The sequence below is a fragment of the Stegostoma tigrinum genome, chromosome 5 (genome assembly GCF_030684315.1).
Source record: "Stegostoma tigrinum isolate sSteTig4 chromosome 5, sSteTig4.hap1, whole genome shotgun sequence".
NCBI lineage: Eukaryota > Metazoa > Chordata > Chondrichthyes > Orectolobiformes > Stegostomatidae > Stegostoma > Stegostoma tigrinum.
Window position 1 is genome coordinate 64,601,832 of NC_081358.1, and position 19,611 is coordinate 64,621,442.

Below are 19,611 nucleotides of genomic sequence, written 5' to 3' on the forward strand. Positions count from 1 at the left end.
AGCTATGTCTGTGTCTTTGCGTGGTGTGAGGAACATTATTTGTGTCAGTTCGACTTGGGCCCGCACTCAATTCTTTTTCCAACACATTAGTAATGTCTTCAGCGCTGTTTTCTGTTCTCAATTGGATTTCGAAAGATTAATCAGATTTGCTTCCAACTTCAATACATCTTGCACCTTCACCTGGTACATCTGTTCCGTTTCGTGAATTCACAGTTTCCATTTCTGAGGATAGGCTGTCCAACAATATCCATTACAGGCCCACCGACCTCCATACTTACCCTCACGACACCTTGCACCAAGCTTCCTGCAAGGGTTCCATTCCATTCTTCCAGTTTCTCCGTCTTTGTTGCATTTGTTTTGATGATGCCACTTTCCACTGGCTGCCTTTGACATGATGTCCTTTATCAACAGTGTATCCTCCTTTTCCCCACCCTCCATGCCATTGGCAGGTCCTACAGCCGTGACCATTCCAGCCTCTGCACTCCTGCCTTCATTCCTTCCCCTCTTTCTCAGAACAACACTAAGTTTCCCGTGTCCTCACTTTCAACCTTATTAATCTCTGCATTCAAAGGATCATCCTCGGCCACTTCTGCCACCTCCTGCAGGATGCCGCCACCACCAAACACATCTTTCCCTCCCCTCCGCTGACAGCACTCTCCACGAGCTGTCCTGTTCCTGACATCTTGGTCCACTCTTCTATTACTCCTAGTGCTTCTCTAATCTTCTCATGCCACTTTATCGTGCAATTGTAAAAGGTGTAACGTTTTACCCATTCACTTCTTCCCTCTTTGTTCAAGGACCCAAACATACCTTTTGTTGTCCACTTTTTTCAAGATTCTTTCAATTCTTTTTGGAAGATATTGCACCAATTTTGAAGCTATTCAGTGAGTGGATAGAGGCAGCAGCTCACAGCAAATGGTAGAAGAGAATGTCTAGCCTTCTCCCAGGCTGACTTACTTCACACCAACAAAGAGGCTGAGAAAGATACATTGAATTTTCTGAAGACTGGCAGTCTCACGCAGATTGCTACTTTGCCCTATTTTTAACAAAATGAGACAGATATTCACATTTGTGCCAGGAATTTAGTATTAAGCGTCATTCTGGCAGTTTTTTTGTTGTGCAGAACATTTTCACAGCACTCAGTGCTGTACTCTGACATTTATAGTCCAGAATCAAAGGCAGCTACTTTGCCAACTCCTATCAAATGGTAAGTACTTAATGTAAGTGTGAGGGTACCATGTTGCTAGGCTGCCAAGTGGATAACACATAGGGTAACATGGGGGAGGGTGCCAGATCCGATAGCATGTGAATTAGGTAGGGTGCCAGGATGAGGATGTCAGGTATGTGGGATGCCAAGAGTTTGAGTGCCAGATTGCAATTTGGCAAGTGGGCTAGGGGAGCAGCTCATGTTGGAACATGAGTTTTCAGTACAATTGCCAGAATGTTTTCAGACCCCATAGCCCTTGCAGTATTCAGTGTCTCCAACTGTTTCTTGATATCATGTGGAGTGAATCGAATTGGCTGAAGACTAGTATCCGTAATGCTGGGGACAACTGGAGGAGGCTGAGATGGATCATCCGCTCAGCACTTCTGGCTGAAGATTACTGCGAAAGCATAGCCCTTAGCGCCTCATGGATGTCCAGTCTTGAGTTGCTAGGTCTGTTCGAAATCTGTTCCATTTAGCATGGCGATAGCACCACACAGCATGATGGAAATTATTCTTGATGTGAAGGCAAGACTTTGTCTCCACAAGGACTGTGCAGTTGTCACCCTCATCAATACCTTCATGGACAGATGCAGTTACAGCTGTCAGATTGTTAAGGATTAGAAAGACGGAGATTGAGGGGGGCCCTGATTGAGGTCTACAAAATCATGAGGGGTATAGACAGGGTGGATAGCAAAAAGCTTTTTCCCAGAGTAGGGGTCATGAGTTCAAAGTGAGAGGAGGAAAGTTTAAGGGAGATATGCATGGAAAGTTCTTTATGCAGAGGGCGGTGGGTGCCTGGAACGTGTGGCCAGCGGAGGTGGTAGACGCAGACACGTTAGCGTCTTTTAAGATATATCTGGATAGGTGCATGGATGGGCGGGGAGCAAATGGACAGACCCTTAGAAAATAAGTGACAGGTTAGACAGAGGATCTCGATCAGCGCAGGCTTAGAGGGCCGAAGGGCCTGTTCCTGCGCTGTAATTTTCTTTGTTCTTTGTTTTTTTTTGATATAGTCAGGTGTGTTTTTCCATCCGTTGGTTCCCTCAGAACCTGCTGCAGACATATTCTTGTAGCTATGTCAGGAATGAAAGCAGAAGTTGATGGAAAAGCCCAGCGGGTCTGGCAGCATCTGTGCAGAAAAGATCAGACTTAACATTTTGGGTCTGGTGAACCCGATGGAATCAAGTCTATTTTACCCTCTTGTAGGTTCCATCACTACTTACCACAGACCTAGTCTAAAGGCTATGTCCTTTCAGCTCTGATTAGGTCAATCTGTAGTACTGCTGCCAAATCTCCCACCTAGATACCTTTTTTGCCCTTGCCTTCTTCAGTGCTTCCTCGAAGTGTTGCCCAATATGGAGGCATACCGATTCATCAGCTGAGGGAGAATCAACAAGAAGATTCCTTGCCTATGTTTAACCTGTAGCTATGAGACTTCATGGGGTCCAGACTCAATGTTGAGGAGTCCCAGGGCAGCCCCTGCTTGACTGTATGCCACAATGCTGGCACCTTAGACATGTCTGCCCTGCTGGTGTGACAGGACATTCCAAGGATAGTGATAGTGGTGTTTGGGAAGTTGTCTGTAAGGTATGACTCTGTGAGTTATGACTAAGTCAGGCTATTGCTTGACTGGTGTGTGCGACAGCTCTCCAAATTTTTACACTAGCCCCCAGAATTTAGTAAGGAGGACTCTGCAGGGTTGACAGGGCCATTTCTGCCATTGTCTTTTCTGCAGTTTAGGCCAATGCCAAGTGATCGTTCCAGTTTCATTTTTTGAGACTTTGTAGTGATTGATACAATCGAATCGCTTGCTAGGCCATTTCAGAGGGCAACTGGGAGTCAACCAGTTTGCTGTGAGTCTGGAATCATATGTAGGCCAGGCCTGGTGAAGATGCAAGGTTTCATCCCCTGAAGGATATTTCTGGACCAGATGGCCTTTTCCAACAATGACAATGATTTCATGGTCATCAGTAGATCCTTAATTACAGATTTTATTTTTATTGAGTTCAAATTTCACCATCTGCTGAGGCAGGATTCAAACCCTGGTGCCCAGAGCATCAGCTAAGTTTTCTGGAATAATAGTCCAGTGATAGTACCACTTATCCGTTGCCTACCCTGTCACAGCAAACATGTAGGGATGTAAGTCCCCAGGTCCGGATGGGATCTATCACAGGATACTGAGGGAAGCGAGGGAGGAAATAGCAAGGGCCTTAACAGATATCTTTGCAGCATCCTGAGACACGGGTGAGGTCCCAGAGGACTGGAGACTTGCTAATGTTGTCCCCTTGTTTAAGGAGGGCAGCAAGGATAATCCAGGTAATTATCAACCGGTGAGCCTGATGTCAGTGGTAGGGAAGCTACTGGAGAAGATACTGAGGGATAGGATATATTCCCATTTGGAAGAAAATGGGCTTATCAGTGATAGGCAACATGGTTTTGTGCAGGGAAAGTCATCTTTGGCTTGAGGACGTGACAAAGTTGATTGATGAGGGAAAGGCTGTAGATGTCATATACATGGACTTCAGTAAGGCGTTTGATAAGGTTCCCCATGGCAGGCTGATGGAGAAAGTGAAGTCACATGGGGTCCAGGGTGTGCTAGCTAGATGAATAAAAAACTGGCTGGGCAACAGGAGACAGAGGGTAGTAGTAGAAGGGAGTTTCTCAAATTGGACACCTGTAACCAGTGGTGTTCCACAGGGATCTGTGCTGGGACCACTGTTGTTTGTGATATATGAAAATGATCTGGAGGAAGGTGCAGGTGGTCTGATCAGCAAGTTTGCTGATGACACTAAGATTGGTGGAGTAGCTGATAGTGAAGGGGGCTGTCAGAAATTACAGCAGAATATAGACAGATTGGAGAGTTGGGCAGACAAATGGCAGATGGAGTTCAATCCGGGCAAATGTGAGGTGATGCATTTTGGAAGATCAAATTCAAGGGCGAACTATACAGTGAATGGAAAAGTCCTAGGGAAAATTGATGAACAAAGAGATCTGGGTGTTCAGGTCCACTGAAGGTGACAACGCAGGTCAATAGGGTGGTCAAGAAGGCATATGGCATGCTTTCCTTCATTGGGCAGGGTATTGAGTACAAGAGTTGGCAGGTCATGTTGCAGTTGTATAGGACTTTGGTTCGGCCACATTTGGAGTACTATGTACAGTTCTGGTTGCCACATTACCAAAAGGATGTGGATGCTTTGGAAAGGGTGCAGAGGAGGTTCACCAGGATGTCGCCTAGTATGGAGGGTGCTAGCTATGAAGAGAGGTTGAGTAGATTAGGATTATTTTCATTAGAAAGATGGATATTGAGGGTGGACCTGATTGAGGTCTACAAAATCATGAGGGGTATAGACAGGGTGGATAGCATAAAGCTTTTTCCCCAGAGTGGGGGACTCAATTACTAGGGGTCATGAGTTCAAAGTGAGAGGAGGAAAGTTTAAGGGAGATATGCGTGGCAAATTCTTTACACAGAGGGTGGTGGGCGCCTGGAACGCGTTGCCAGTGGAGATGGTAGACGCAGACACGTTAGCATCTTTTAAGATATATTTGGACAGGTACATGGATGGGCAGGGAGCAAATGGATACAGACCGTTCGAAAATAGATGACAGGTTAGACAGAGGATCTTGATCGGTGCAGGCTTGGAGTTTGGTCGCTACATTACCAAAAGGATTGAATGCTTTGAAGGAGGTGCAGAGGGGATTCACCAGGATGTTGCCTGGTATGGAGGGTGCTAGCTATGAAGAAAGGTTGAGGAGATGAGGATTATTTTCATTAGAAAGACAGAGATTGAGGGGGGACCTGATTGAGTTTGACAAAATCATGAGGGGAATAGACAAGGTGGATAGGAAGAAGCTTTTTTCAAGACTGGGGGACTCAATTACTAGGGGTCTTGAGTTCAAAGTGAGAGGAGGAAAGTTTAAGGGAGATATGTGTGGAAAGTTCTTTATGCAGAGGGTGGTGGGTGCCTGGAGCGTGTTGCCAGCAGAGGGGGTAGACGCAGACATGATAGTGTCTTTTAAGATGTATCTGGGCAGGTACATGGATTGGCAGGGAGCAAAGGGATACAGGCCCTTAGAAAATAGATGACAGGTTTAGGCAGAGGATCTCGATCAGCGTAGGCTCGGAGCGCCAAATGGCCTGTTCCTGTGCTGTAATTTTCTTTGTTCTTTGTCCAGTGGGAGTAAGTAGCCTAGTGACATTACCACAGGCACCTTAATACATTGGGTTGTGGTATGATTTTAGCTTTGGAAACAATGGGATTTTGTGTTATGTCTCAGGGTTAGTTTGTCAGTATATATGTAAGAGATATGCTTATGATATTAATCACTTGAGATTTGAAGTGGAAAAGACTTGTATTCACTGATCTATTGTAACTGGAGAGCTTAATATTAACGCAGACACTTGAGTCACATTTCTGTATATTACCTTTAACACAATCTGTTGATCTTCAGTATAATCATAGAATTCCTACAGTGTGGAAGCAAGCCATTTGGCCCAACAAGCCCACACCACCCCTCTGAGAAGCATCCCACCCAGACTCATTCCTCATAACCTAGCATTTCCCATATCTAATCAGTGAACTTACACACCCCGGACACTACATGTAATTTAGCATGGCCAATCCACCTAACCTACACATCTTTGGTCTGTGGGAGGAAAGTAGAAGTACCAGAGCGAACCTGAAACAGACATAGGGAGAATATGCAAACTCCACACAGACTGTCATCCAAGGTTGGAATTGAACCCAGGTCCCTGGTGCTGTGAGGTAGTAGCATTAATCACTGAGCCACCATATCCATGCCTAGTTTCTAATGTATTGTGACATAAATGATAAGTATTAGTTAAAATACACAATTGGAGGCAAAAATCACATCACAAGGCAACTCTTTGTGGAATTTGACCAGGGGGCAGAAGACAGAATCAAGCTAGGAAGGGATGATTTTCATTGGGCATTAACTTGTTTAAAACAGGTCAAAACAGTGGGCAAAATTCATTGCTTTATTAGCTAGCATGTGAACAGACAACTTTGGTGATATCATAATCATTTATAATAACCTGTTTTGATTAATATCTCATGAAAAGTGTTCATAACACTGCCACAGCCAAAGGCAGTTTTGTATTAGTGAAGATAATTGATGCCTGCAGAATTTTAGCAGTGTTCAATATTTAACCAATTTCACTTTTATTACTAGATAATAAGATGTGAGGCTGGATGAACACAGCAGGCCAAGCAGCATCTCAGGAGCACTGATCTTTTTGTGTATAATGAAAGAAAATAAGCACAATATAAGGATGGTCAGGGACTGAATGTGCATAGATTAGTAAGGACATGCAGGCAAGCAAGAGTGCTTTAAGAAATTCATCGGTGTCATAACCTGCACAAGCAAAGCTCAATGCAATTGTAAAATTATTATAAAATTAGTTATGTTGAGAGTGTCAAAACATAAAGATCTAACAATTTGACTGCCTCGAAAACAGATGTGGGGATTGTGGGCAAGATTAATTCACTCTTATTCAAAATGACATAGGTAACAATCTAACAAACTACTCGAAAGTGAAGGATGTTTTCTCTTTCATCCCGAAGGAAATTTAAAATAAAGTCTCCTAGTGCTGTAGCACAAAGGAGGCAGCTAATTAAGTAAATTGATAAATCTGGTTCTTGAAGCAGGGTATAAAAACAAGGCTAAAGTGCATCTAGTTCAGATTGCTAGCGCAGAAAGTGAAACATGGGGTGGGGAGGTTTTGCAGCTCCCCTTACTATTTCACAGGCCCTGTGGGGACAGGAGTAGAGCAGATGTTAGAGTTTGGAAAGTGATGTAAAACGAATGGGAGCAACTGATTGGTGGCTAAGTCTTGGTGGTTATTTCCAAATTTATTTTGTAAGTCTTTGTTTAAGCAAGGGTAGGGACTTATTTGGTGTATTTATTTACAAAATAAGTCTTCTTTTTAAACTTTTAACTGGGTTAGTCATGGCAGGAAGGCTGTAGGGAGTGCTGCCTGGTTTATTGTTCACCAGCTCTCTGACACTGGGCTTATGTAGTGTGGTGGTTTTCACAGGAAGAAGATGCTTCAGTGACAGAAGAAAACTCTGGTTATATTCAGCAAGCAAGAAAAAATTAATATATTTACAGAAGACAGGAAGGTGAATGTCAAAATTAAAACCTGAAAGGTCTCAGACAGAGACAATCTCCAAGTTAACTGACCCCAAGTTAAGTTTTGCAGCCAAGACTTTTTACAATGGGTAAAATAAATACAGTGGGTGGCTGTTACTTTTGCTAGCAGGAGACAGAGGGAGAGAGTGAGACCCTGCTGATCTATTTCGTTTCCCTTCCAGAGGGGTGCCCTGTACTGTCAGTCTTTGTGAACACCACTTTTCCCTATCTAAGACTAGCCAAGCTGGCTTAGAAGGTTTCTATGACCTTAGGCTCACCCCTGGTGTGAAAATGTGATTTTGACAGTCTGTAGTCACTTGCTTTAGCTGGGGCTCAATGTTACTGGCCCTTCAATCAGCCTAGTGGTGTCTGCTGATGCCGTTAGATGCATGGGACCAGACTGATGAGTACCTTGCATTTTCTTTCTTTTCCAGTGGCCCTTGTGAGCACATTGTTATCTTTGGATGGCGGTCCATGTTGATGGCATTGCTCCGGTCAGTGACTTGTGTCTCTGGATGCCTCTGGATGTCAAGTGTAGGCTTGTGGTCAGTTACAGTGTTCAGTGTTGCAAAGGCTGCTTTTCCTTCATGAGAGGGGCTTGCTTCTCACTTGGACTCATGAGCTTTCTTCATAGAGCCCAACTCAGAGAATGCACATTGCGTTGAAGTTGGAGGTGTTGCTAGTATCGCAGTGTTGGTATCACAGGATTGGTATCATTCTCTTTTTGCTTTGCTTCTTTCTCTGCCATCTCTTCATCCTTCACTGCCGTGCTGAGCACGGGGTCTCCACTTGCAAAAACTACTGGTGCTCTTATCTCCTGCCAAACCTATTGAGCTATTGTTCCTCTTGGGGCTGAATGGGCTTCCTGGGCACTGGAGTTGAAAATGGTTTGTCAATTTGAGATGAATGGTTTTGGAACATCCAGTATTCCCCTTGGATTCATTCAGGTTTGAATAGTGTTGCGAATGCCTTTACACAGGTAGAGCAGGCATGTAGCACAACTGTATGGAATGTACAGTTTTTCTGTGCCTGAGCATTGGCTGGAAAATTGTATGGCTTTATACCTCTGTAGACTCCGGAAGGTCCGATGTTGTTGAAGTTGTTTGTTTCCTGTAGTCTGGCTTTCATTGTTTAAGCTGGGACATGAATGGGGGGGACTTTCTTTTAGTTTCTGCAAGCTAAAATCTGTTCCAGAAGTCGGCCCCAGGCTTGTATTTTTCCCATGCTGTCCCAGCCAGCCCTTTTCTGGCTCAGCTGCACAATGCATGGTTTTTGAAATCCCAAACGTTCAGTGAATTTAATCCAATGTAATTTCCACAACGTCTGCCTTCAGAGGGTTTAAGTCCAAGGTATGTCCATAAACTGATGGGGTTTTTTGCCCCACCTAACAGAGCTTAATGTGGGAGACCAGCCTGTGGCCAGTAAGTGTGCTGGATGAATGTCCAGCAGCTGGAAGACAGTTGAGGACATTGTGGAGCATTGGTAAGTTTGAGAGCATTGCAGATAGCACATTTAGACAGGTGGTCACACTACAGAAAATAAAGGGACCTGAAGAAGGAAGAGAATGGATGACCACCAGGAAGCCTAAAAGAAACAGGCAGGTAGCTCAGAAGTCCCCTGTGGCTTTTGGAAGCTGATGAGGGAGCTGGTTCCTCCAGGGAGTGGAGACTGAGCCAAGCTTCTGGCACTGTAGCAGCCTATCTATACAGAAGGGGAAGATGAGAAGAAAGATATTAATAACAGTCATGGGAATAGATAGGCACTCCTGTGCCCATCACCATGACTCCAGGAAGGTGCAACACTTCCCTGGAGCTCGTGTTTGGATGCCATTGAATACTTGCAGGGCACCCTGAAGGGGAGAATGATAAGGCAACGGTCATGATGAATGTTGATACCAATGATACAGGTATAAAAGGAGGTCTTGCATCAGGAATTTGGAGAGCTATGCAGTAGATTGAAAAGCAGAACGCCTCAGCTTGTAATTTCTGGATTACTGAGTGCCACATGCTAGAGCGTACAGAAATTAGAATCCGTACAATGTGGAAACAGGATCTTTGGCCCAACAAGTCCACACCAAACCTCAGAACATCTCACCCAGACCCATCCCCCTATAACCCACCTAATCTACACCTCCCTGAACACTGTGGACAATTTTGCATGGCCAACCCACCTACCCTGCACATCTTTGGACTGTGGGAGGATATCGGAGCACCTAGAGGAAACCCATGCAGACATGGAGAATGTGCAAACTCCACTCAGACGGTTGCCCGAGGCTGCAATTGAACCCGGGTCCCTGGTGCTGTGAGGTAGCAGTGCTAACCACTGTGCCACCATGCTGCCCCAAACAGGAGAATAGTGAAGATAAATGAGTAGCTTGAATTGATGCAGGAGTGAAGTTTTAGATTCCTGGCTCACAGGGACCATTCTGGGTCAGAAGGGACAGGGACAAATGGTATGGTCCACATCTGAATCAAAGTGGGACTGACATTCTTGCAGGATGGTTCACTAGTGCTGTTGGGAGGCATTTGAACTCACTCGGCATTTACAGAGGTTTTAGTTTTGTCAGTTTATCACTGGCTTTTAAGTGGTTCAAATTGCTCCCAGCCCCTGGTTCTGTACATTGGACATAACGATCAGAATGCAATGAGCAGGCAGCAGACAGATGTTTGATGGTGAAACTTTTTGATATACAACAAAAGATAGCCCAACAATACATTACTATGCAGATTTACAATGGATCAATAAACCCCATCTCTCTCTCACTAGTTATATTGGGACTCTGGAATCTCAGGATTATGCTCACTAAGACAAATAACAGTTTTGAGGTTCACTGGATGCAGTTCTTCTGGATGGCCATACCCTGAATATGGCAGAGGACTTCTTACTGGGCCAATGCTCAGTCTGGGATGAGTCTGCTGGAAAGGTAGGACATAAGTTGAATTTTATCAGACGAGTACTTGGTTTTGTTTACTTCTGTTTATTTGGTGAGCTGGGTTCTCACCACTGCTTTTCCTGAGGACTTGTAATGTCTGTCGAGTTTGTTGTTACCTTAGATTTTGGCAGACTTAGTTTCTTCTTGCCATGGTTGGTTGCGCTGTTTCTTGGGATTTGTCACCTCTACTTCCCCATACACTCAGTGCCCTCTTGCACTCCAAATTGGGGCCTTTCGTTATACTAGTCGCAGAGCCTACCAAATTGTCAATGTCCAGGCCCATTGTCTTGTTGATGTTTTCCTTGTGCGCTTGATTGGTTTAATCAAATTTCTGGAGGTTAGAAGGCTGTTAATCATTTTGGCTGGCTTTGATTACTGGGTGATTATTACCGTGGACCTTGGCTCCACACTGCCTCTGTGACTCGATCTTTTTAATAGGCTGTGTGACTTGAGGTGTGGAAAGGCCCAGGACCGGATTTCTTTTCCGTTTTGAGTTTATTGTCTCGGTTGCAAATGCAGAATGTTTGAATCAATATTCCCCGATAGACAGATACTTCCTTGTTATTGTATTCGGAATGCATATGGCCCTGTGTTCAGGTCAGTTCCATCATCTGCTTGTGGTTTTACCATTTTTGCAGACCCAGTACAGTTTTAAAGATTGTAAGTTCAAAACTCCATCTAGATATTTTCAAAACTGGGGTGGGGGGGGAATGTTTTGTGAAATATTACTGGGCAGAGCTTGTTGGCAGGTTAAGGGCACAGAATCCTACAGTAATACGATCAATTCAATGGGAGAGCAGCTGCATTAATTCTCAAGAGTAAGGTAAGGCTGGATAGCCTTTACTTTCGTGCCAGGCTTATAGGGTAAAATGAGTTAAGGGTAATGTTTGACATGTGGGAGTATGATATAATATCTATCAGATACGTGTTTGGGGGGTGAGGGGTGTGCAAGATGGCAAATGAACATCCTGGGATGTCGAATTTTTAGGTAAGATGGAGGGGTGGTGTAAAAGAGGAGGAATTGCATTATTAAAGGAAACACTAACAGCAATGAAGAGATAAGATCTTGGAGATTTATGGGTAGACTTTGGGAATTTTTAAAAAAAAGCCACATTGCTAGGGGTTCATATTAGAGCTCCAAAGAGTTGGTGTGAAATTAAGGAGCAATCTTGTGCACAATTCGTGGAGGTGTTTAAAAATAACAACAGCGGACTAATTACAGTAGGTGATTTCAACTTTCCCAACATTCTATGGTATAGGCATAGTATTAGGGGCTTGGACGGATGGATTTCCTAATTTGTACAAGAGACCTTTTTAGGCCAATATGCAGAGGGCTGAACAAAGAATGGAGTTATACTGGAGCTAATGGTATAAAATCAAGCTAGGCAGGTGGTTGAGGTGGTGGTGAGAGAGTATTTTAATGATAATGGTCACAGCATGGTACAGTTTAAGCTTTATATGGACAAAGAAATAGGCATGATGCAAAAACATTTACGATTGGGCAATGGGGATTTTAGTTAAGTTAAAGCAGGATCTGGCCAAGATAGGACAGTTTGGAGCTGGAGGAGCAATAGTAGGCCAGGCCAGCATCAGAGGAGCAGGAAAATTGACATTTTGGGTTAGGACCCTTCTTCAGAAATGGGGGAGGGGGAAGGAAGCTCTGAAATAAGTAGAGAAAAGGGGTGGGGCTAGGGAAGGTTGATAGGATGTAGACAGCAAGTGGGGCAAAAATTTGTCAGGTGGAATATAATGAGATTATGCATTCTGTTAGGAGGAATAGATGAGCTGAATATTATTACTTAAATTGAGTAGTATTGCAACAAACTAGCTAAGAGGGATTTGGGTCGTTATCCATGAAACACAAAGATAGCATTCAGCTTTAGTGGGCTATACAGAAGGAAAATGGAATACAGTCATAGATGTAGAGCATGGAAACAGATCTGGAAATTGTGATCCCCGATTCTAGAATCCCCAACCAGGTGAAACCTCCATCCTGCATCTAGTCTGTATCCCTGCTAGAATTTTTGTTTCAAGCAGATCCCATCTCATTCTTCTAAATTTGAGTGAATGTGGGCCCAGTGGAAATAAAAATCTCTCTTTACTTCCATTCTTGGTATCAGCCACTGAACAGCTGCTACAGTCCTATGCGGCAAACATATTCTCTCTTGGGTAGGGCAACCAAAACTGCACACAAAACGCTAGTTTTGGTCTCACCAATGCCCTATATACCAGCAGTAAGACAACTTACTCTTTGCTTTCCTGATTGTATGCCATCAAAGTAGAAAGATAGGTACAGCAAGCAAGAACATCCAAATCTTTGTACATCCACATTTCCCAATAAATACCACTTGCTGTTCTGTTGGTCACACTGTACAAAATCCTATTAGGCATGTTTTACAGCATCTGCCATGATATACCCATATTGTGTATATCATTCTGACATCTCTTTATATCCATTAGACCATAAGAAATAGGAACAGGAGTTGGCTATTTGGCCCCTCAAGCCTACTCCACCATTCAAATCTGATCTGATACTCCATGTCTAATTTCCTGCTCTTTCCTCATAGCCCTTTTACAAGAATCTAATTCAGTCTTAAACGTACACAAGCATCTTGCCCCAACAGTTCTGTGGCAAGAAATTCCAAAGATTCAGAACCCTCAGAAGGAATTCCTCCTCATCTTAGCTTGAAAGCAATACCCCTTAACTTGGAGCCAATGCCCTCTGCTCCTAGACTCTACCATGAGTGGAAACAATCTTACCCTGTCAAACCCCTTAAGAATCCAAGATAACAAAGTGTGTAGCTGGATGGACACAGCAGGCCAAGAAGCATCTCAGGAGCACAAAAGCTGACTTTTTGGGCCTAGACCCTTCACGTCAGCTTTTGTGCTCCTGAGATGCTGCTTGGCCTGCTGTGTTCACCCAGCTTCACACTTTGTTATCTTGGATTCTCCAGCATCTGCAGTTCTCATTATCCCTTAAGAATCCAATATGTTTCAATGAGATTGCCTCTAAATCTTCCATATTCAAATGAGTAGAGTCCCAATTTGTTAAACCTTTTGCTCATGAGACAATCCTTCCATAACAGGGATCATCTTCATGAATTGTCTCAAATGAAAATATATCCTTCCTTAAATAAGTGGATCAAAATTGCTGTTTTCCAGATGTGGTCTCACTAGCACCTTGACAGTTGCAGTAAGACTTCCCTACTCTGTATTCCAAGTCCTTTGACATCTGGACCAACATCTGTCAGCCTTCCTGATTACCTGCTGCATCTGTCTGCTAACTTTGTTTCATGCACAAGTACCCCCGAGTCATTTAATGTTGCATCTTTCAGCAGTTTTTCTCTATTTAGCCATACCACCACTGATCCCTGCAGTACACCACTGATCACTGCCTGCCTCTCAGCAGGAGGGGGTGAGCAGTGGTGGTGATGGTGGGAAATGTGCATTCACTGTTTCTGATTACCAGTTTTCAGTCCATGTCAGTATATTATACCCAATCCTATGTTTGATTTTGCTTATTTCTCTCTTCTGAGAGGCCTTCTCAAAAGCTTTCATGAAATTCAAACACATCATTTTTCTGGTTCCCTTGATATTCTACTAGCTGCATCCTTAAATTCCAGGAGGTTAGTTAAGTATAAATTCCAATTCTTAAATCCATGCTGACTTTGTTTATCGCATTATTTCTTTCTAAGTGTTATCACATTTTTCATAATAGACTCCAGCACTAACAGACATCAAGCTAATCAATCTGCAATTCTGTTTTACTCTCTCTACTTTTTTAAAAGAGCTTTATATTTGCCACCTTCTAGTTTGCAGGAACTGCTCTAGAGTCAACAATTTTGGAAGATGATGACCAATGCATCCAATATTTCCAGGGCCAGTTTATTTTAATAGTTTAGGGGGTGCAGATTATCTGGCCCTGGAAATTTCATAGAATCCCTACAGTGTGCAAACAGGCCCTTCGGTCCAACAAGTCCAAGCCGACCCACAGAGCATCCCACCCAGATCCACCCCCCTGTAACCCACCTAATCTACACATTCCTGGACACTACACGTAATTTAGCAGGCCAATCCACCTAGCCTGTACATCTTTGGACTGGGAGAAACCAGAGGTCCCGGAGGAAGTCCACAAAAGTGGAGAGAACGTGCAAACTCCACACAGGCAGTCATCTGAGGGTGGAATTGAACCCAGGCTGTTGGTATTGTGAGGCAGCAGTGAGCCCCTGTACCACCCCAGCATCTTTTATTCTTCAGCATTTAACCCATTAAATTCTCTGCATCATTTATTTACCAATATTGACTCTTTCAATTCCTCCCACTCAGTTGTTCCTTGGTTCCCTGTTGTTTTTGGGAAATTATTTGTGCACTGTTCTACAGATAGAAAAATGTATTTAACTTTTATTCCCCATTATAGGTATCCTCATTTCTAACAGTAAAGCACCTACATTTGCCTTATTCTCAAAATTATTTATAAAAGTTTCTAAACTCAGTTTTTACATGTTTCCTAAGGATTTACTCATGTTTTGTTTTCCATCTTTTGTCTTCTTTGGTGCAATTCTCATCTGCTCCTAGTCCTGAAGCTTTCTGCTTTTTCTGGCAATTATATGCCTCCTCAATGCATTTAATATCTAATTTCTTAACCACAGTTGAGCTTCCTTTCCTGTCTTATTTTAATTGCAGATAGGAATGAATAGTTTCTGTATTTCATGCATATATTCCTTAACTATTACCAATTTCTATTAATTACCAACCTTTGGAATAAGATTCCCAAATCCATCATTTCCAGCTCCTGCCTTGTATCCTAGAAGTGTAGTTCCCTTTATTTAGAATCATTACCTAATCTTGGATTCAAATTATTCACACTCCATCTGAATATTGCTTTCCCCCTCACTCCCATGGACCCCACTCAACAATTATGCTAACAATGATTGTTCATTTATCATTACCCACCATGAAATATCTTTCTTTCAAGCTCATTCCTTTAATGAGTTGGCCTATAAAACAATCAAGGAAATCCTCCTCAACGGTAATTTTAGGTTAAAGTTGTTACAGAGATAGTAGGAACTGCTGATGCTGGAGAATCTGAGATAACAAGGTGTGAAGCTGGATGAACATAGCAGGCCAAACAGCATCAGAGGAGCAGGAAGGTTGATGTAAGTGTCTCGACTTGAAACGTCAAATTTCCTGCTCCTCTGATGCTGCTGGGCCTGCTGTGTTCATTCAACTTCACACCGTGTTATCTCAGTAATTTTAGGTATTTGGTTTGTGCAATCTGGATATAGATTAAACACATCCATGATTCCCATTCATACCTTAATTGTATGCATCTCTAATCTCCTGTTTTTTCTGAAGAAGGGTCTAGGCCCGAAAAATCAGCCTTCCTGCTCCTCTGATGCTGCTTGGCCTGCTGTATTCATCCAGCTCTACACCTTATTATGTTAGTTTCTCCAGCATCTGCAGTTCCTACTATCGCTAACCTCCTGTTTAATGCCTTCTCTAGTTTTCCAGACTCAACCACTTCAGCTTCTTTAGGGAACCTTCCCTCATCATAAAGTCATAAACAGAAATAACCAATCATCAGTGAACAATGTTCAGCACCATTTATGACTCAAGTATTGGAGTAGTCCATTTACAAATGTAATAAGAACTGGACAATATCCAGGCCCAGACTGACAAGTAACATTCAACTTACACAATGATCAGCTGCAACAAGAGAATCTAGCCATTGCCTTTTGTTCAATGATATTATCATCACTAAATCTGCCACTACCAACATCCTGATCATTGACCGGATAATGACCTGGACTAGCCAGATAAATAGTGGTGACAAGAATAGGTCAAAGACAAGGAATCCCATAGCTTCCCTAAACTCAAAGGCTACCCACCATCTACAGTGAGTGTGATGGCATATTCTTCAATTACTTGGATAAATGCAGCTCCAGCAGTACCCAGAAGGTTGACACCTACCAGCTCAAAGTAGATTGCCTGATTAGGACCATATTCTCAAACACTCACTTCCTCCATCACCAGTGTAAAGTTACAGCAGTGTGTACCATCTACAAGATACACTACAAAAATATACTAAGGCTCATTGGACACACTTTCCTACTGCATAATGCTGCCACCAAGAAGGGCAAGAGCAATAGATACACTGAAACACTACCAGCTGCAAGATACCCTTAAAGTCGCTCACCATCCTGATTTGAATCTATATTGCCATTCCTTTGCTGCTAGTGGGTCAAAATCCAGTAACTTCCTCCTTAATAATCCTCTAGGTGTTCTTACAGCAAATGGACTGCAGTAGTTCAAAAGTGCAACTTACCATCACCTCTCAATAGCAACTAGGAATTGGCAGTAAACATTGCCTGGCTGGAGAAGGATACAACTGCTGAATTTAAAAGGTAGCGGTGGTCATAGTTTCAGTTGTGACTGCTCTAGTGACTAGCAGTTCATCTTCTCATAAGGGGCAAAAGCATGTCTGTGCACTGAGCTGAAAGGGTTAACAATTTGAGTATAATAAATGACATCCACTGTGATGTCATAAGGACTCAGTAATTTAAGATCTCATGGGAGACAGAGAAAGGCTACATCCTCCCAACAGTTTTCATGGTGATGTAAAGCCTGTTCTTACAACCTGTTCTTACATCCTATCAATAAACTACATTACGTTTACTGTATAAGACTGTCTCATTTGACCAGAATGTGACTACCATAGCACACCTGAACCAAATAAATCCTTAAAGAACCCAGAAGTTAAGAAGATAATGGTGGCAGCACACAGTAACATACATCCATCTCGCCCAGTTAGGTATTGGTGTCTCTATGCACCAGCTTATTTTAAGAAGCAAGTACATCAGTGTGGTGTAATTTATGTTGATAGATGTGGCTGACACAGAATATTTGACAGTGTCATAGATTTGCACAGCACGGAAACAGACACTTCAATCCGACATGGTCAGAGAGCCAAAGAGTCCTACAGCCATGGAGACAGGCCCTTTGACCCAAACTGGTCCATGCTGACCAAAATGTTTGTCCATGCTAGGCCAATTTTCCTGCACTTGTTCCATAACCTTCTAAACCTTTCCTACTTGTCGAAAGCCCTTTTAAATGTTAACGGCCTTGCCTCAACCATTTTTGCTGGCAGTTCATTCCAAATGCGTATCACTGTTTTTAAAAAAGTTGCCCCTCAGTATCCTATGTATTCTTTCCCCTCATACTTTAAACTGATGCCCTCTAGTTCTTGATTCCCAACCCTGAGAAAAAGACAGAGAGCATTCATCCTATCCATGCCCTGATCATATATACTTCTATAAAATCGTCCCTCTGTCTCCTATGCTCTAAAGAAAAATGCCCTGGCTTGTCCAACCTCCCCCTATAACTCAGTCCCTTGAGTCCTGGAAGTATCCTTGTAAACTTCTTCTGCACTTTTTCTTCAGTTTAGTAACATCCTTTCTATAGCAAGGTGACCAAAACCAAATGCAATGCTCCAAGTGCAACCTCATGGTCATGTACAACTGCATCATAACTTACCAACTTGTATACTCAATACTCTGACTGAAGGCCAGTGTGCCACTTGCCGCCTTCACTGCCCTGTTGACCAGTGACTCTGTTTTCAGAGAACCATGCACCTGAACTCCAAGGTCCCTTTCTTCCACTCTATTACTTAATGCCCTACCATTCACCATGAAACTCCTACCTGGATTTGCCTTTCCAAAATGTAACACTTCACACTTATCAATATTAAACTCCATTTACCATTTCTTGGCCAATTCTCCAGCTGATCAAAATCCTGCTGCAATTACTGATAACCTTCCTCAACCTTCCTCACTGTCCACGAATCTGCTTATTTTAGTGTCATATCCAAACTTACTAATCATGCCTTGTACATTCTCATCCAAATCATCGCTTATAGATAACAGCAATGAGCTTAGCATCTACTGCCGAGGTACAGCACCAGTCTCAGGCCTCCAGTCAGACAAGCATCCTTCCAGTATTACTCTCTGCTTCCTACTATCAAACAAATTGTGCCCAATTTGTAAGATCTCCCTGGATTCCATGTGGTCTAACCTTCTAGAGCAGTCTACCATATGGAATGTTATCAACGGTCTTACTGAAATCCATACAGACTACATCTACTGCCCTGCCCTCAGCATCACCCTTCGTGCTCACTTCATTAAGGAGCTCTAACAAATTTGTGAGGCGTGATCTTCCAAGCAGAAATCCATGCTGACTACTCTTAATCAAACTCTGTCTTGCCAAATGCATGTGTATCTTATCCATCAGAATCTTTTCAAGTACACAGATGTTAAGCTTACTGGTCTATAATTCCCAGGTTTTTCTTTGCAGCCCTCCTTGAATAAGGGCACAACATTCACTACCTTGCAGTGTTCTGGGTCTTCACCCATGGCTAACCATGATGCAAATATATCTGCCATGGTCCCTATAATTTCTTCCCTAGCCTCTTGTAGGGTTCTTGGATATATCTGGCCAAAACCAGGAGATTTATCCACTTTCATACATTCTAATACTTCTGACACCATCTGTACTATGATATGGACAATCCCCAAGATACCACTACTAACTTCCCCAAATCTTCATGTCTTTCTCCATGTAAACATAGGAGAAGTATTCATTGAGGACCTTGCCATCTCCTGTGATTCCACACACGCGTTGACTTTGGTGCTTGAGTGGTCCTGTTCTCTCTTGTTATTCCGTTTCCTCTAACATACTTAAAGAATCTCTTTGGGTTCATCCCAATCTTCAAAGCTATCTCATGCCCCCTTTCTGCCCTCCTGATTTCCTTCTTTAGTAAATTCCTGTGCCAGCTATATACCTCCAGGGATTGCCATGACCTCAGCTGCTTGCTCCTGAGCCACGCTTCCTCCTTTTTTCCAATCAAAGCCTCAATATCACTTGTCAGCCAGGGTTTCCTAAACTCTCACAGAAACATCAGGATCTTGAACTCTAGGTACCACACTTGAGACCATTTGGATCACATATCCAAAAGTAATCTAGTCCTATTTGCCAGTATTTGGCCCATATATATGAACAAAGAGAACAAAGAAGATTACAGCACAGGAACAGGCCCCAAGCCTGCGCCGATCAAGATCCTCAGTCTAAACTGTCATCTATTTTCTAAGTGTCTGTATCCCTTTGCTCCCTGCCCATCCATGAAAAAACAAAACCCTGTCAAAACCCTTCCTATTCATCATACTCAATGAATGCCTTTTAAAAAGTTGTCATCAAACCGGCCTCCATCATTTCCTCTGGCAGCTCATTCCATACACACACCACTCTTTACACGAGTATGTGAAGCTGC